Source organism: Ixodes scapularis, unplaced genomic scaffold (genome assembly GCF_016920785.2).
Source record: "Ixodes scapularis isolate PalLabHiFi unplaced genomic scaffold, ASM1692078v2 PGA_scaffold8__174_contigs__length_109621045, whole genome shotgun sequence".
NCBI lineage: Eukaryota > Metazoa > Arthropoda > Arachnida > Ixodida > Ixodidae > Ixodes > Ixodes scapularis.
Window position 1 is genome coordinate 10,030,429 of NW_024609883.1, and position 15,338 is coordinate 10,045,766.

The 15,338-nt window shown below is 44.0% G+C and overlaps 1 pseudogene; it reads right to left on the reverse strand.

The window, feature by feature from the left end:
• LOC115329943 lies at nt 1-14,901 on the reverse strand (annotated as a pseudogene).
• Nucleotides 14,902-15,338: the final 437 nt, after the last annotated feature.

Consider the following 15,338-nt stretch of genomic DNA (forward strand, 5'->3'; position numbering starts at 1 on the left):
AGATGCATCTGTGGAAGCAGAATACCTTATTGCCCACAGGACTTTAGAGGTACTTCAATAAAAAAATAAAAATGTCTATCGTATGCACACTTTCTTTGTGGCTGGAATAGACAAAGATACCGCTAGTTAGAACTGAATTCTTTTCCCTCTGAAAATTTATGCTCAATCGAGCAGTGAAATTGGCACTGCTCCAGACTAGTGCTCAATTAATTCAGTGAGAAAAGCTGTTTTTCAAGTGAAAATATTAAAGGAAAAAAGAAGAGGTGCTCACCTGAGACCTTGCAATTACTTATTGCCTCCAAAACCGAGTGTTACCTCAGGAAAAAAAAAATGTCTACGAGTATGCACATTTTTTATATGGCTGGAATAGACAAACAATACAACTTGTTAGAACTGAATTCCTTTTCGTGTGAAGATTTCTGTTCAGTCAAGCAGTGAAATTGGCACAGAGCTTCTCTAGAACATGGGTGTAAATGGTAACAGCGCAGTAGTCTCAAAAGCAAGATTTCAGGGTGATATAGCAAAATTCCAAAGGCATCGCAGCTAAAGCTCAGAGCTTTAGCTGAGAAGGCTAAGAATGACAGCAATGACAAGGCACCTGAGCTCCTGCTGTCAGAGATGTTTTGCCCAAACACCCGCGACTTCGCTGAATATTTGTCTCCTCGAGAATAGATGACTTTGGGTGCCATAAACTATACAAGTCACGCCACATTGAGGCAGACTTTGTGTAATCATGCCTGGTTTCCAAGTAAACATTTTAAGTGGATGCAAGAAGGTATTCACACTTCATTTCTATCACTTCTTCACTCTTCAGATATATTTTTACCTGATAGGATTTTTTGTGGTCCAACAGAGTTTGAATGAACGAAGTTTCACTACATATGGAGCAAAACGATGGAAAAATAATTATAAATTTTTACAGTTCAAGGCTGCTAAGGGCCATTTCCCACACTAGTGGTCAATTAAATCAGTGAGGGGAAACCTGTCTGATGTAAAAATATTAAAGAAAGAAAAAAAAAAAGAACGGGGCTCTAATGAGACGCATCTGTGGAAGCAGAATACCTTATTGCCGACAGATTTTAGTGGTACTTCAATAAAAAAAGTCTACCGCATGCACACTTTCTTTGTGGCTGGAATAGACAAACAATACCGCTAGTTAGAACTGAATTCTTTTCCCTCTGAAAATGTATGCTCAATCGAGCAGTGAAATTGGCACTGCTCCAGACTAGTGCTCAATTAATTCAGTGAGGGAAAAACTTTCTTTGAAGTAAAAATATTAAAGAGAAAAAGAACAGGTGCTCACCTGAGACCTTGCAATTACTTATTGCCTCCAAAACTGAAGTGTTGCTCCAGGAAAAAAAAATGTCTACCACTATGCACATTTTTTATGTGGCTGGAATAGACAAACAATACAACTTGTTAGAACTGAATTCGTTTCCCTCTGAACATTTCTGCTCAGTTAAGCAGTGAAATTGGCACAGACTTTCTCGAGAACATGGCTGTGAATGGTGACAGCACAATACAGTAAACTCTCACTTGAGTGAACGTCGCTTTAACAAATATTTCAGAATTACGAACTTTAAAAAAAATCTGTGGCAGTTTTCCCACACATTTTATGCAAAGATGTTTCAGTTAAACAAAAAACGAATTTTAAAATATTGAATATATCAGTTCAACGAACTTGATCGGTGGACCAAGGATTATCTTCGCAATCAGTTCAACCAAGTTTTGTGCACTGCAGCGCTGGCGTAGCCGATGCCCGCCGCCACCACAGTGGAGTTTACAGCGCCACTGCGGCGGCAGTGACGCTGTGGTGTTTACAGCCACAGTGAGGCAGACTGTGTAATCATGCCTGGTTTCCAAGTAAACACTATAAGTGGATGCAAGAAAGTCTTCACATTTCATTTTTATCTGTTGTCTGCTTTTATGGTAAAATTTACCCGAAAGACAATTTGTGGTCCAACAGAGTTTGAATCAAAGAGGTTCTACGACATTTGAAGCAAAAAGATGGTTTGTTAATCAAAAAACGTTAAAGTTGGCATACCCTGCTGAAGGTTCATTTTACGTCATTGAGAAGTCTCAAAATTTTTGAATGCACCAGACCACGTCTGTAGCCGTCGCCCTTGCTGCCTTTTGGAGGATTGATGCCGCACACCTGCCTGAGAAGTAATCAACCACGACATAAAATAGAGTTGCAGAAACAGGTCAAGGTTTAATAACTAGAACCGCCTACTGTCACCGGAGATTATAATGTGTTGTGCCATATAATTTGTTCCCCCCATATCCAGCAATCTCGTTAATATAGACACCTCTATATCCCCCAAAAGTCGTTCATAATGTGGGTTGTCTATAATGATGAGACAAAAAAATGCTTGTATTCACCTACTTCAACCCCCAAAACAACGTCCATATAGCGAGGTATCTATATTAACGTGGTCCATATTAATGAGATGTCACTGTACTCCAGAACAAGGGTTCTCAAACACTTCTAATTCAAGGAACACCACCTTAAAGAGGAGCTGACGAGGCCTTCATAGTATACACACTATAAAGTAGCAAGAAGCCTAGACCTCATAAACAATAAAGCAAATACCAAGTAGTGTTTCACCTAGTTTTGCGTCAGTGGAGGGCTGGGATCTGCTCAGATACTGCTCAAACTAGGAAAAAAAAAACGATCAAGGACATTCGGCATCTCTAGAAACCCACAAAAGGTGTGTTTACAAACACCTGGGCTCTCACGAACCCAGTTTGAGAACTCAAGCTCCAAAAAATAGCTGCAATAAGTGAAGAATGCTATCTTAAAGACTGGTCACACCATAGAAATTTAGAAGTGTGTAGTGAATCTGGAATTAAGAACTAAAGCTCAATTTACTTGCCTCTGGATAAACTCCAGCGTTGCCTCTAGATCTTTCGGATAGACCATATTGAGGACGTAATAGGCGCAAAAAAGAAGGCATGCCGCCTCGTAGAAGTCAACTGGTTTACCGAACAAAATTTGTTGCTCCACGACAACCAAGCAGCTCCGTGTGAAAATGCTTCCTGCACAAACAATTCAGTTGTACATTTCACTTATTTCATCTCTTGGCACATCATCACGGTTTAGAAGTGTATATCTTAAAGGGATGCTGAACCGAAATCTGGATTCCACAAAACACGCGGCAAAAGCGCGCAACGGAATGCTGCAAACACCAAAACATCGCTCATACCGCAATATCTCGGACGGATGACCGTATTTTTCAAAAAAAGGAGGCGCATTTGAGAGATATGTTTTCGTATTGTTTCTCCGAGAAGAAGAGGGAACGGCCTCGCGTCTTCTTCGCCTCGCCGCCTTGAGGGAGCGAAGCGAAGCAAGGAGGAAACGAGATATCTTCACGCCACACGCCTCGTCGACCTGGTTCAATCTCGACCACTTTTTCCAGAAATATGGCCGTCCATTCGAGATATCGCCTTATGAGTGGTGTTGAAGGGATTGTAGCCTCCCGACTACATCTCCTGCATTTTTTTTTTTGAAAACCAAATATTGGTTTACCATCCCTTAAAGTATTTCTGTTAGAGGCCGGTTCATGCCGCAGAAAGTTTGACGTCGGCTGGCTAAACCGGAGTATACATCATTCACGAAGGCACTTTTCCTTTCACCCCATACTATTCTTGAAAGCAGTATCTCTTGTTCATTAACGACTTTTCGTAGATCGTACACAGGGGCAAGGCAATGCAAGCAGAAGCTTGTCATGACTTGGAGCATGGAGTGAGCATGCGTCTGTGATTCGCAATGTGTGATCTACGGAAATTCTCTATTGTGCCAAGCTTCGAGCCATTTCATTGTCAACGTAGCACGCATTATTTATAAAAACTTCCTTTCATTACTTTGTTTCAGAGAACACAACCTGATCTCCCTTAATCAGGATCAATTATTCATATTAGGTTAATTGTCAAATAGCGACAGATTCACACGATGGACTGAATTGCGGTTTTCGTCTGTGGACCAGTTATCACATGAACATCACGTCGGCAATTCCTGCGATCCGCACCTTGTCCGTGGACGCGCATACTGAAATAGGCGAGTGCCTTTTCATGTGCAGACTTTTGGCAGGTGATTGACTTGAAAGTTGAAAAGCATGTACGGTAGTCTAGGAACAGCAAAACAATCTTTTTTTTTTTGTTTTCGAATGAGCCAAAGATGGCGCACCATTGTGTTTTGTCTATTCCCCACTTCCGTTTTGTTGCCCCAGTCTTGGCCCCACGTGTGACAGAAGCTGCGCGAAGTTTGCCCAGCCGACATGCTGCAGGTTTTGGCACTCCTCCGGGTCGGTGCCAAGAGGTTTCTGTCGGAACTCATCTAGCACACCGCAATCTTTCCTGCACGTCTATCCAGTTTTTCATCCAGCAACAACTTTCTTAGTGCTGTGGTGTGCTGAAATGCTGTGCTCAGCCGTGCGGTTTGTAAAGGCATCTCCAAACACCCCTCCACGATCCCAGCGATTCATCACTCTGCCGAAACCTCCTTGAGCAGGACCATAGTTGTGTTATGCATTGGGTTAGTGAAGCTAGTGGTACTTCACGCTAAGTCTGTGAAGACGGTCTGTCTCGCTCGATGCGTAACGGTGGCACACAACAATTCGTTTTCATGATAGCGTCGTGAACATAGCAACAAACGTCGCCTCCACGCTAGGGAAACAGAGCCGCAGTGTGATTTTAGTGTTTCGCGAAACTATGGGGTCGCGAATAGATTAAGTCCGTTTTCGCTGTCGTCTCCTCCGTGTGGATGCGCCTGGGAGACAGACGATTTCCAGATGCCTTGTGACGTAATCAATCCATGCACATACTAGTCCATCGTGTGAATCTGTCATAAGTGGGCTGCGGAGTCTCCACTCACTCAACATGTGTCCTGCACATCATGAAACTATTTCTGTTTCTCGTATCCAATCAGACGTTCTCAAAGAAAGAAGGAAACTGCATAATGATATCGTGTGTTATTCATCTTAAGGTGCATTAGCAGCTTCCACAAAAAGAGAAAGACGAGACAGCACATTCTTTCATGTTCTGATTTTGTTCTAATTTTTTCATTAGTCACGTATTAAAAGGCTTTCATAGTAAAAATTGACAGATGTATGTCATCTACCTTCCTCTTTCTCTCAATCTAATGCCTACCAACTCAGTCAGCGAAGTAACCCAAGCTCCCCCCCCCCCCAACAACCCACAATAGAAATTACTGGCTACCACACTTCCTTAAAGGGATACTACAACGAAATTTCGGCGCTCATTTTTTGGTCTATATGTGTTCAAAAGAGTAGTATCACATGGGACATACCAATATTTTGTTAAAAAAGTCTTGAAAAGAAATTTTAAAACGAATTAAACGATTAGCAAAGAGCACCTGGTGGATGTCGCTAACGCCTCGTTTTTGATGCTCGTCTAGGAACCTTGACAGCTAGTGACGGAGGTTGTCTCGTCTCCGGCCACGACGAGAGAAGTGTGGAAGGAGGAACTCCCCTCCTCCCGAGAATCCCTTTTGTGTGTCGCAGAGGTCGCTATTGTCCCCCTAGAAGATTATAGAAGATTAACCCGTCACTCAAAATTCGTACAAAAGCAGCCGCTTCGGTGACTGGAACAACTAGGCCATCCTCTCGACGTCAGCCTCGCCGTAGCTTTGCTTGTCTTGAGACGACCTACGTCACGATTGCGTTGGATGTCACGTGCTCTAAGCTGGGCCTTTTCTGAGCGCTTGCCAGAGTGGGCCGTTTATAACGAAAAATACAGCCACCAGGATCAAAATACAAACGTACGATTGTCATTTACGGGTATCGTGGATCATATTCAACCTATTTTTGAACACGACGGGAATATTTCAAATTTCGTTGAAGTATCCCTTTAAGACATGCCGCAATTGTACGGTGGATGTGAATCAAACTAAAGACAAACTTTCGGTCTAAGGGAATAAATATTTAAAAAGGTGGCAAACATGGTTGTAGCCTAATTTTCACTTCTGCACCTACAAGAACAGTTAATTTCGTTTAAAAAGGTAGAAAGCACAAGGCTATCAGGTAGCTCACCGACAGCAAACACTTGGGGGGTGCATGGTAGGGAGGGCAGCAGGTCTTTAATGCTATTTCCTTCCTGAAAATTGCAATCAAGACTTGTGAAGAAAAACAATCCAAACAACTGGAAGCAAACATTCATTCTCACACCATAAAGTAACGTAGGATAACCATAGCTTGCGAATTCACTTTATCTTCTTTTCTGCCATAGCACCTTTCTTCTTTCATTTCAGATTAGGATAGAAACTTGAATCTAGAATTCATTAAACAACTGTATACTGGCAACACGTACCTCAAGTACCTGCACCAGGGTCTCGGTCTTTTCTTTGAAATAGCATGGCAATTGTGGCAGCAGCACTTTTTCTTTTGCCATGGCCTCACCACGCTTCTCTGCCTCTCCGGCTTGGACAGTCCAAAACAAAATCTCCCTATTCGAGCTCTTTGCAAAGTGCCTGGCTAATAATGCAGTGCATCATTTCAGTCCTTCAGGAAAAGTTTCTTTGAAAAAAATAGCACATAAATTTAAGAAAACATTGTTTACAGTTTGTTTTCCCTTACTTGATCTAATCTTAGATTCTACCAAAATTGTATTGTAGAACCAGGTCTCATGAAAAACAAAGAGCATCCATCTCTACAATATTGTTTTCTATCTGAATACTTTTTTTTTCGGTGGAACACTTATGGGCATGTCAACAGCATCATTGTTAAAAGAGAAAAAGTCAAGCAGTCATAAATTACAATATGGCATTTGCATATCTGTGGTACCTGTACTCGACAAATTCTTGAGTAGTATGATATCCACTTTAGTAATGGCATCATGGAATGGCAAAACAAATATGCTCTGGTTAGATGACAGTGGTTATAGAGTATTCTTTTATGGAGGGAGGGGGGGTGGTGACAGCCGGTAAGGAACGGGGCATGAAGAGTGATTTCATGCATATTTTGGTCCAATTCATTTGGTAAAGAAAGGGTAACCCACAAGCCCCCCCCCCCCCCCCCCCCCCCCCCCAAACCTTACCTGCTAACCAACCAGCACAAGTTGGTTAGCAGGTGGGGAGGGACTCAGCCATTGGAAGCTCCCTTCTAACTTGGCACTGGAACCCAGCTACCGTAAAATCCTGTAAAGGTGCCTTCCCCTGAGAGATCGCTCATCCCGATTGTCTGGCGAAATATTCGCAGCATGAAAATTCCAAAACATCACCCATGCCCCAATTCCCGTCGACGGGAATCGCACCAACTGCGCGATTTGCGGTACCAGTGCATGTGACAAGCAGGTTCGCAGCGGGTTCCGCGTCCTTGTCAGCGATCTGTATGTGGAATATTTGTTCCCGTGCGAGTTCTTAGTGAGTTCCCGCGGTTATTATCTGCCCGCGTGATATTGGTTCATATGGCATGCAAGTTTATACCATGGCATGAACACAGGACTTCGCAGTGGATTCCCGCATGTTTGCCGCATTCTGAAACGCGAATTTACTATGTCCGTGATCTGCAGTATCGGTTCCCATGTCAAGTGGTTTGTAGCGGTGCCCTTTGTGTTCATCGTAATTTTTTTAGAAGATTTTTCTGTCTCATTCCCAAAGATAGCCCACTCATGTTTTTCACTATTTATCTCTTCATTTTGGTTGGGCGCCCTTACTACGGTAGTAAATATGCTGTGCAAATTAGTTAGCACAAACATGTCATTAATGACTTTCCACTTTCCTAGAACAGGGTATAGAGACAACAAATTGTATCCAAGACCAAGTTGTCACCCCAAATGAGCATATTCCATTCACTTTTATTAGGAATATGAAAATGAAAAAAAAAAAAACTGGAACAAAGAGGAAGTTTTTGTTCATGCCTTTTTTGTCACGCTTTGGATGCATTGTACCAAATTTCTGGAAGAGTTTACATTTCCTGTCACATTCACATGTTAACGAAAAAATTGTTACAGACTAAAGAGCTGCACCTGTCCTTCAATGGAGAGTGCTGTTCATTTTGAACTTTGTATAATTAACTGAGCACCACCAATTTGTAGCCTAGCTGCTGGGAGTAAACTATCTGATATTGGGAATTTCTGTGCTATTTGCTACTGAATAGCTGCTTTTGAAGATGCACCAGTAAAAACATTAGAAGGCAAGTTGCTTACCTCAATGTTCTTTCCCAGCAGGGGTCTTCACATGTGCATAAAACAGGGGTTTATGAAAAAGGAGAGGTCACTCCTTCACTTTTCTCGCAGTGTGTATGGGATTCACGCTGTTGATGTACGCTCTTTGATCACCATTTGTAGCTGTTGAAAGTTCCATTGCCCGGGACAGGTCAAGATCCTTCGTTGCCTTCAAGGCTTCTCTCTTCATCCATTCCTTGTTTTCATTTGCGTCATGAATGTCCCCCCCCCCCCCACCCGATGACCTGGGTAGCCAATTTAAGCAGCCATAAGAGGATTTAGAACTTTTTCTCTGTGGGTGAGATTCCTGTGCTTCAGGAGCTGACAACCGTTTTTCCCGGTTTTGGTTTTCAATCCGGTTTTCCAATTGACGGAGAAGCGAACCATACCCAGTGCCCATCATCTGTCCGTTAATCCTTCGATCCTCCAGTGACGTCGGAAACGTCTTTACAAGTTCTTCGGCCACACGCCTGATGCAGTCTCTCGGGGGCCGTGATGACTTTTGCATTAAGTTGTTTACGACAATCCTGACAAGCTCCAGTCGGTCCCTGGTAATTAGTGCTTTGCCCGCTACTAATGCATTCTGTGCGCTGCATGGGAGAAGTTCCAGTTGTAAACTAAAACTGGTTGTCTCCAGTTCAGGCGGTCGTTCAGCTGAGAGCCCCCTTTGCTGCACGCCAGATGTGCCTGCATCAAGTCATACCATACCAATCACAATCCGATGGTTTTGTTCCCTTTATCTCAAGAGGCGGAGGAAAGAAACAGTTTGAAATTGTGTTACTGTAAGGCCTACCGTAAAATCCCGTAAGGGCGCCGTCCCCCATGAGATCGCCCATCCTGTTTTTTAGGACCAAATGTCTTAAAATTCCGAAATATCGCCCATCCCCTATTTCTGTCGTACATCAGTTGATGTCCGAAGGGAATCACATTAACTGCGTGATCTGCGGTACCGGTGCGTCTGACAAGGGAGTTTCTAGCGGGTTCAAGCGTTTTTGTTTGTGATCTGCACGTGTGGTATTGGTTCATGTGACATGGAACTTGATTCCGCTCGTTTATTGTAGCGTACAATGCGAGTCTCCTGCACCCGCAATCCGCCGTATTTGTTCCCGTAACAAGCGCGTTCGTAGTGGGTTCCAGCATTTTTGGTCCGCAATCTTTGCAAGCAATATCGGTTCCCGCGACACACGAGGTGTCCCAAATGTTTGCACCATGAAACCGTTGCACCGTGAAATGAAAATTTGCTGCATCTGCAATTTGCGGCATCGGTTTCAATAATACGAGTTTGCGGCAGGTTCCCGCGTGACCTTCGCACCGCATACTGTGTTTGCACGATTCTAAAGTACACTTCTTTTCCCCAGAATTGGTGCCCAAAACTACATGCGCATTACAATCGACACCTAAAGGAACTCGAGAAAAACGCAATAATTGGTATAAGGTGACTAGCCCCATCACCATCGGAAAAGTTTATTTACATTCGCCATTTTGGTATTCGTATCGCGCACACTCTCTGGCGTCTACGGACTCAAGTCCGCCGTTTTATGATTGGAAAGAAACAAAAATCAATTGGGAGGCTTTATTTAAACAAAAGGCCATCACGCTGGCGGAAAAGATAACAACGGACAGCACTACGTGACCTCGCAACCCAACGAGCTCACAAAGTTGTTTGGAAGATTACCCTTCCTAAAGGACGGCAACTAGTGCACAGCATTTATTTTTGTGTTGGCGTTCGTTTCATAAAATTTGTATGTGTTCAATCTTCATTATTTCACCTGTGCAGTAGAATCGGCCACAATTTATTTTTTGAATATCTGAAAGCTAAATCTGCCTGCGCATTAGAATCGGGAGTGTGTTAGAAACATGCAAACTCTGTAAAGAAAATCTGCTGCATCCGCAAACCCTTTTACCCTGACACAGGATGTCGCAGCAAAGTACCGCGTGTTTATCGCATTATAAAACGCAAATTTGCCGTGTCTGCAATCCGCAGTACCAGTTTCCATTTTACATGGTATGTAGTGGACAGCCCAGTGTCTTATCGCATTTTTTTTATAAATATTTGCTGTCGCATGCTTAAAGATAGCCCACCCTATGTTTTTCCCAATTTACCTCTTCATTTTGGGTGGGCATCCTTACAAGATTTTATGGTAATTTTTTTTTCTAACACTGCCTTTCTAAGTAGTAGGTTTAGAGCTACAGCTACATTTCTATTTTTAATGAGGTGCTGACTTCTAACAACCTTACAGTTCAGAGCATAATTTTAAAATTCGAAATTGATTGAAAGCAGACTGACTGTTTTTTTTACATACCGTATTTTCGCGATTCTAAGCACCCTCCGATTCTAAGTACCCCCCCCCCCCCCCCCCCGTTACTTCCAAACATAAACACCTGAAAAAAGTTTGCATGCGAATGTAAGCACCCCCTCCCGACAAGAAATTTGAGAGTGGAGACGCCGGTATCGCCGAGCGCCGGAGTCGCGAACGCCTGCTGGCGCTTGGTTTCAACGTCAGTTAATAGATGGCGGCACATACCGCCATTTGCCACTTTCGCATCCGTGCAAGTTGCGAAAGAGGGTGCGTTGCCGTACCCTCTATCAAAGATGTTCTGTCTGTTCGGTCTCCTTGCACTTGTTGCAGTCGGTTGTTTAGTCTGTTAAGCCTATTCGTCCGCGTTCGCTTCGCGATCGTATTCCGTTCACTGTGTGCCCGTGGTTTGCGGAAGTCGTCCGTCACGAGTGCGAAGAGAACTCCATACACGATGAAGTTCAAGAGAATGGTTATTTCTTACGCGGAAGACAACGGAAATCACGGCGATGCTGAACAGTTCGGAGTGCGGCGTTCCGCGCAAGCCGAGGCTGTGTGGAGCGGATGATTAAGAGGAACGGTTTCTCTTTGAGACGCCTCACCACTATTTGCCGGAAGCTACCGCTGGACATCGAGGACAAGCTTGTGAACTTCCAACGTTATGTGATGAAGCTGCGTCGCGAATCTCGCTTCGGACTTGGGCAGATCGGCCATGCCGATGAGACCCCTGTGTACATCGACATGCCAAGGACGTGCACCGTGAACAAAGTAGGCGCCCGAGAAGTAAAAGTGCGTACGACTGGCTATCAGAAGCAAAGGGTTGGCTATGCATCACAGCCAACGGTCGGAAACTTGCGCCCTACAGCATCCTCAAAAGACTAGTCGCGAGGGCGACTAGTCGACCGTGGTACAAATTGATGGCAGGCGGGCTACTCTCCAGTCTTTACTTTATTTATTTCCTTTAGAACATTTCTTGTGCAAATCTCATATTTTCGGGGCATGTTCCGAATCTAAGCACCCCCCCCCCCCAGCCCCCCTCTTTGAACATCGCGGGTGTGGAAAAAAAGAGCATGCTTAGAATCGAGTAGATACGGTATGTACTATCGGGGAAAAATGAAATGCAAACAGAAGAGCCTGTACCGTATGGCTTGCGATACAGGCTGCTCCGCCTGAAAGTGAGCCTAGGGGCGAGGGTGCGAGGCCTACTCGGAGGTGCTTACACCCTTCGCTCGGCGCTCCCTAACCTTCGGCAGTGCGCCTCTTAGTGTGCTGAAAGCTATCACCGCTATCTTTGCCCGCTCGGCGCATGCGGCGCGAGGAAGCTCGCCTCTAGTAGCAGGAGCACGCCCTTCAGCTGCTAGTAGCACTAAGCTTCATCGTGTTGCACGCGCCGAGCGAGCAAATATAGCGGTGATAGTTTTCAGTACACTGCCGAAGCTTGGAGAGCGCCGAGCGAAGGGTGTAAACACATCAGAGTAGGCCACGCACCCTCGTCCCTAGGCTCACTTCCAGGTGGCGCAGCTTGTACCGCGAGCCTAGCACTCCTCAGTTCGCATTTCATTTTTCCCCGATAGTACATCATAATTGACCACAAGTTTCATAAGCTTTTCTGATGTGGGTTGCAACATCTCTTCAGTTCCTTTTCCAGTGACAAAACATTAATTTGAAATACTTAACCAGCTGACTTGCACTTGGCCTACCATCTGCCACTACTGCTTTTCTGATGCTAGACCTTAGAAGTACCAAACCCCATGTTTGTGTGGTTATGCCCAGCTTGTGGGTGCTTGCTTAATATTTTATGGCATGCTTGGATTAGTAAAATTTAATCTGGAACATCATGCACAAAAAAGAGATACCTGGTTGTGTTTCGTCGAGTGCTTTGCATGGTGGTTTTTCTGCCACAATGAATACTCTTTGTTCAAACGGCAGTTCCAAAAGCAGTTCACCGAATGCCTAATCCTCAAGTTCAGTCCAATATTGCAGAAACACCTGTCAAAACAAATATTCTTATGAAAGCAACTGAATGGAATAATAAGAATAGCACTGTCTTACCTTAGACTTCTCTGAAGTGCATGTCTTTTTCTTTAGCAATTGTTATGACGTCGCTCATCGTTTTCACGTTTCCAACTTTTCTCACAGAGAGGTCTGCACTCCATATTTTAACGAGCGGCATTGTACCTGGGAAGAGAAAACCGTAATATTTATGTTCAATTATTATTTCCACAGTGCCACTATCGGAAACTTTGACCACATCTACTGCAGTGTGTGGCCCAAAGGATGCTTGTCTAGGCTCCATTTGATTGAGCACCAGATGACTGACCATAACGTGTAGATTAACAACCTGCCACCAAAATTAATGTGGAATGAGAACAAGATTGGGCATCTTTCAGAGTTTGTTTTAGGCACAGGTTTTGATGCTATGCACGCTGCTGTAACTTAGATGATCTATTTTAACTCTTACTACTAAGCATTTTAATGAGAATTTTAAGTTTCTATTAGTAATTGTGATTAAAAGGATCTTCAGTTCTTTGCTTTGGTATGCTATTGGCGTGAAGATCTAACTATCGTAGAATACCGCGCATCCGCCCATTCCACACCAAGCGCCCATTCCCAAATTTCTAAGATCTGAGAAAATATGCACCGTACATCGATATGTAAAATTGATAACCAGACAAGCGCCCATCCCACATTTTTCTGCGATTATCTCTAAATTTTGATGGGGCGATTGCCCAGTATCTTACGTAAAGAAGCGCTTTTTCCAGCTTATTATCCACGGAGCTGTGTTTACCGAACACAAGGCCCGTGAATAGGATTCTTTTCATTATCTTTTCATTGTCGAGCGCTGTATCAGATATTAACAAATAATTATTGTCCTTGTTGCACCAATGTGTTGAGTTCTCAACTTGGCCACCAGAGATTCGACAGTTGGATCCCTTTAAGTAGTCATGGACAGAATAAGAATGTCAAGATCCTTGAATGGTGCCACCTCCAGTGTAAGCTTCCTACGTTAAATTATACCTGGGCCGGCTTGCTAGAAACTGTCTCGGCTGAGACTGTGTGAAAGAAAGCACTGCCAAGCGGGACTCAAATCATGTCTTGAGACGCTCGCATGCCCCAGCCTTTGCAGTGCTTCCTTTCACCCAGTCTCAGCTGAGACGCTGTTCTAGCAAGCCGGTTCTGGAAATCTAGCAAGCTCTGAGCGTGCATGCATGGCCAATGCATGAGGAAAGCCAACGAGTGCATGAATCCAAAAGAGGGACCCCGAGCTTCTTTTTCCATCAGTGACTAGAAATGCACATTATGAGTGTGGCAAGTACAGCCCGACAATTTAGTTCTTTCATCTCAAAGGCACTTTGTTCACGATGCGGTATCCCTGTGCAAGGTGCTCAGAACTACTATTTGTTAAGGGCATGAAAGGAATACATCACATGGATCAAGACATTAAAAAGCCCCTCAACTGGATCCTAACCCAGACGTTGAAGGGGGAAGGGATAAGAAAAGTGAATGAATTGGCAGAAAACTACGTACTACTGTCACCTCACAAAGCATTAACGACTCAAGGTAAAAGCATCACTTTCGGCTTGGGAGTACAATAAAGCACCCGACTGAATCAAGGTCCACTTCTGCAGAACTTATAAAAAAAGGGAGCGGTCCCTTCTTGTTTCTATTAGACCAAGCAATAACAAAGGAACATTCAGAAACTTTCTGGAAACGCAAAATGAAGTCTTATAACTTTACTGTGGCCAAGTGAATATGGCCGGTAAGATGTGGAATCAAGAAGCTTTTCTTGATTGACAAGAACTACGTCTCCAGTTGGATCCTGAAGGCTATACAAGCACATAGCCGGCAAGAGTGTAGCTGGGACACATCGAAGCAGAAATGCTATCTCTCCCGATGGATTGGATGTAATCCTAGTCACAACTCCAAAGATTATGTCAAAGCCATTGCCTGAAATGAGCACATAGTCACCAGTTACATAAGTTGTTCTCTTTACGACAGCCTTTTTGGAAAATGTCAGATTTCTTGCTGATTCTGCACCTCCAAAGGCATGAGAAAGTTCAGACACTTCATCTGGCTGTTCGTGAGCTTTCGCACCATGAAGCTCGACATCTGGCGGAAACAGACCGCGGGAAGTCAAAAACGCCTGAAAGAATTGGTGCCTTTCGCTTAGTGTTTTGGTTACATTTTTAAAACTTTTTGTCAAACGAATGCAATTTTTGAAGTACTGGTGTTTGCTTTCGAATCTGAGTGTCCATACGTGAGACAATGGGCCAAACGCTTGGATGAGCTCACCATAGTGCAACATATAACGATGCTTCGGCCTCAGTTTGACATCAGGAGAAAGCGCTTTACGGTTGTGGAGGTACGTCTGGATTAAGACCTTGAGGTAAGCAACCTGTGCGTACGTTATTTTGGGTGCCATTAGCAAGTCAATTACTTCCATTAACTCAAGACTTAACTGCCACACAGAGTCGCTTGCATCAATCACTTTATCCCCTACATACTGCGGCAGCAGCCGCAGTAACGTCCAGTTCTGCATGGCGTGGCCTGCAAACTTATCACCCTTGCTACTCACCTTACATGGCCTGTTTCTCAGGTCCCGTGCACTGTACTTCAGAGTCATAATCTTTATGTTTAAGTAGTCATAAGAAAACCACCCTCTGCGCGCAAAGTACCTAATGAACAAGGGCAGATCATACTGAAATGCTCCTTCAAACATATCATGACCAATACATGGCGGCAAGCCAGCTTGACATACGTGAAAGCTGCTTAGCATGTTAAAAGGTGAGTCGCTCACAACACCATACATGCCACGTACATTCTTCGTCGTCATGTGTAATGCAAGTTTCATAGTTTTCC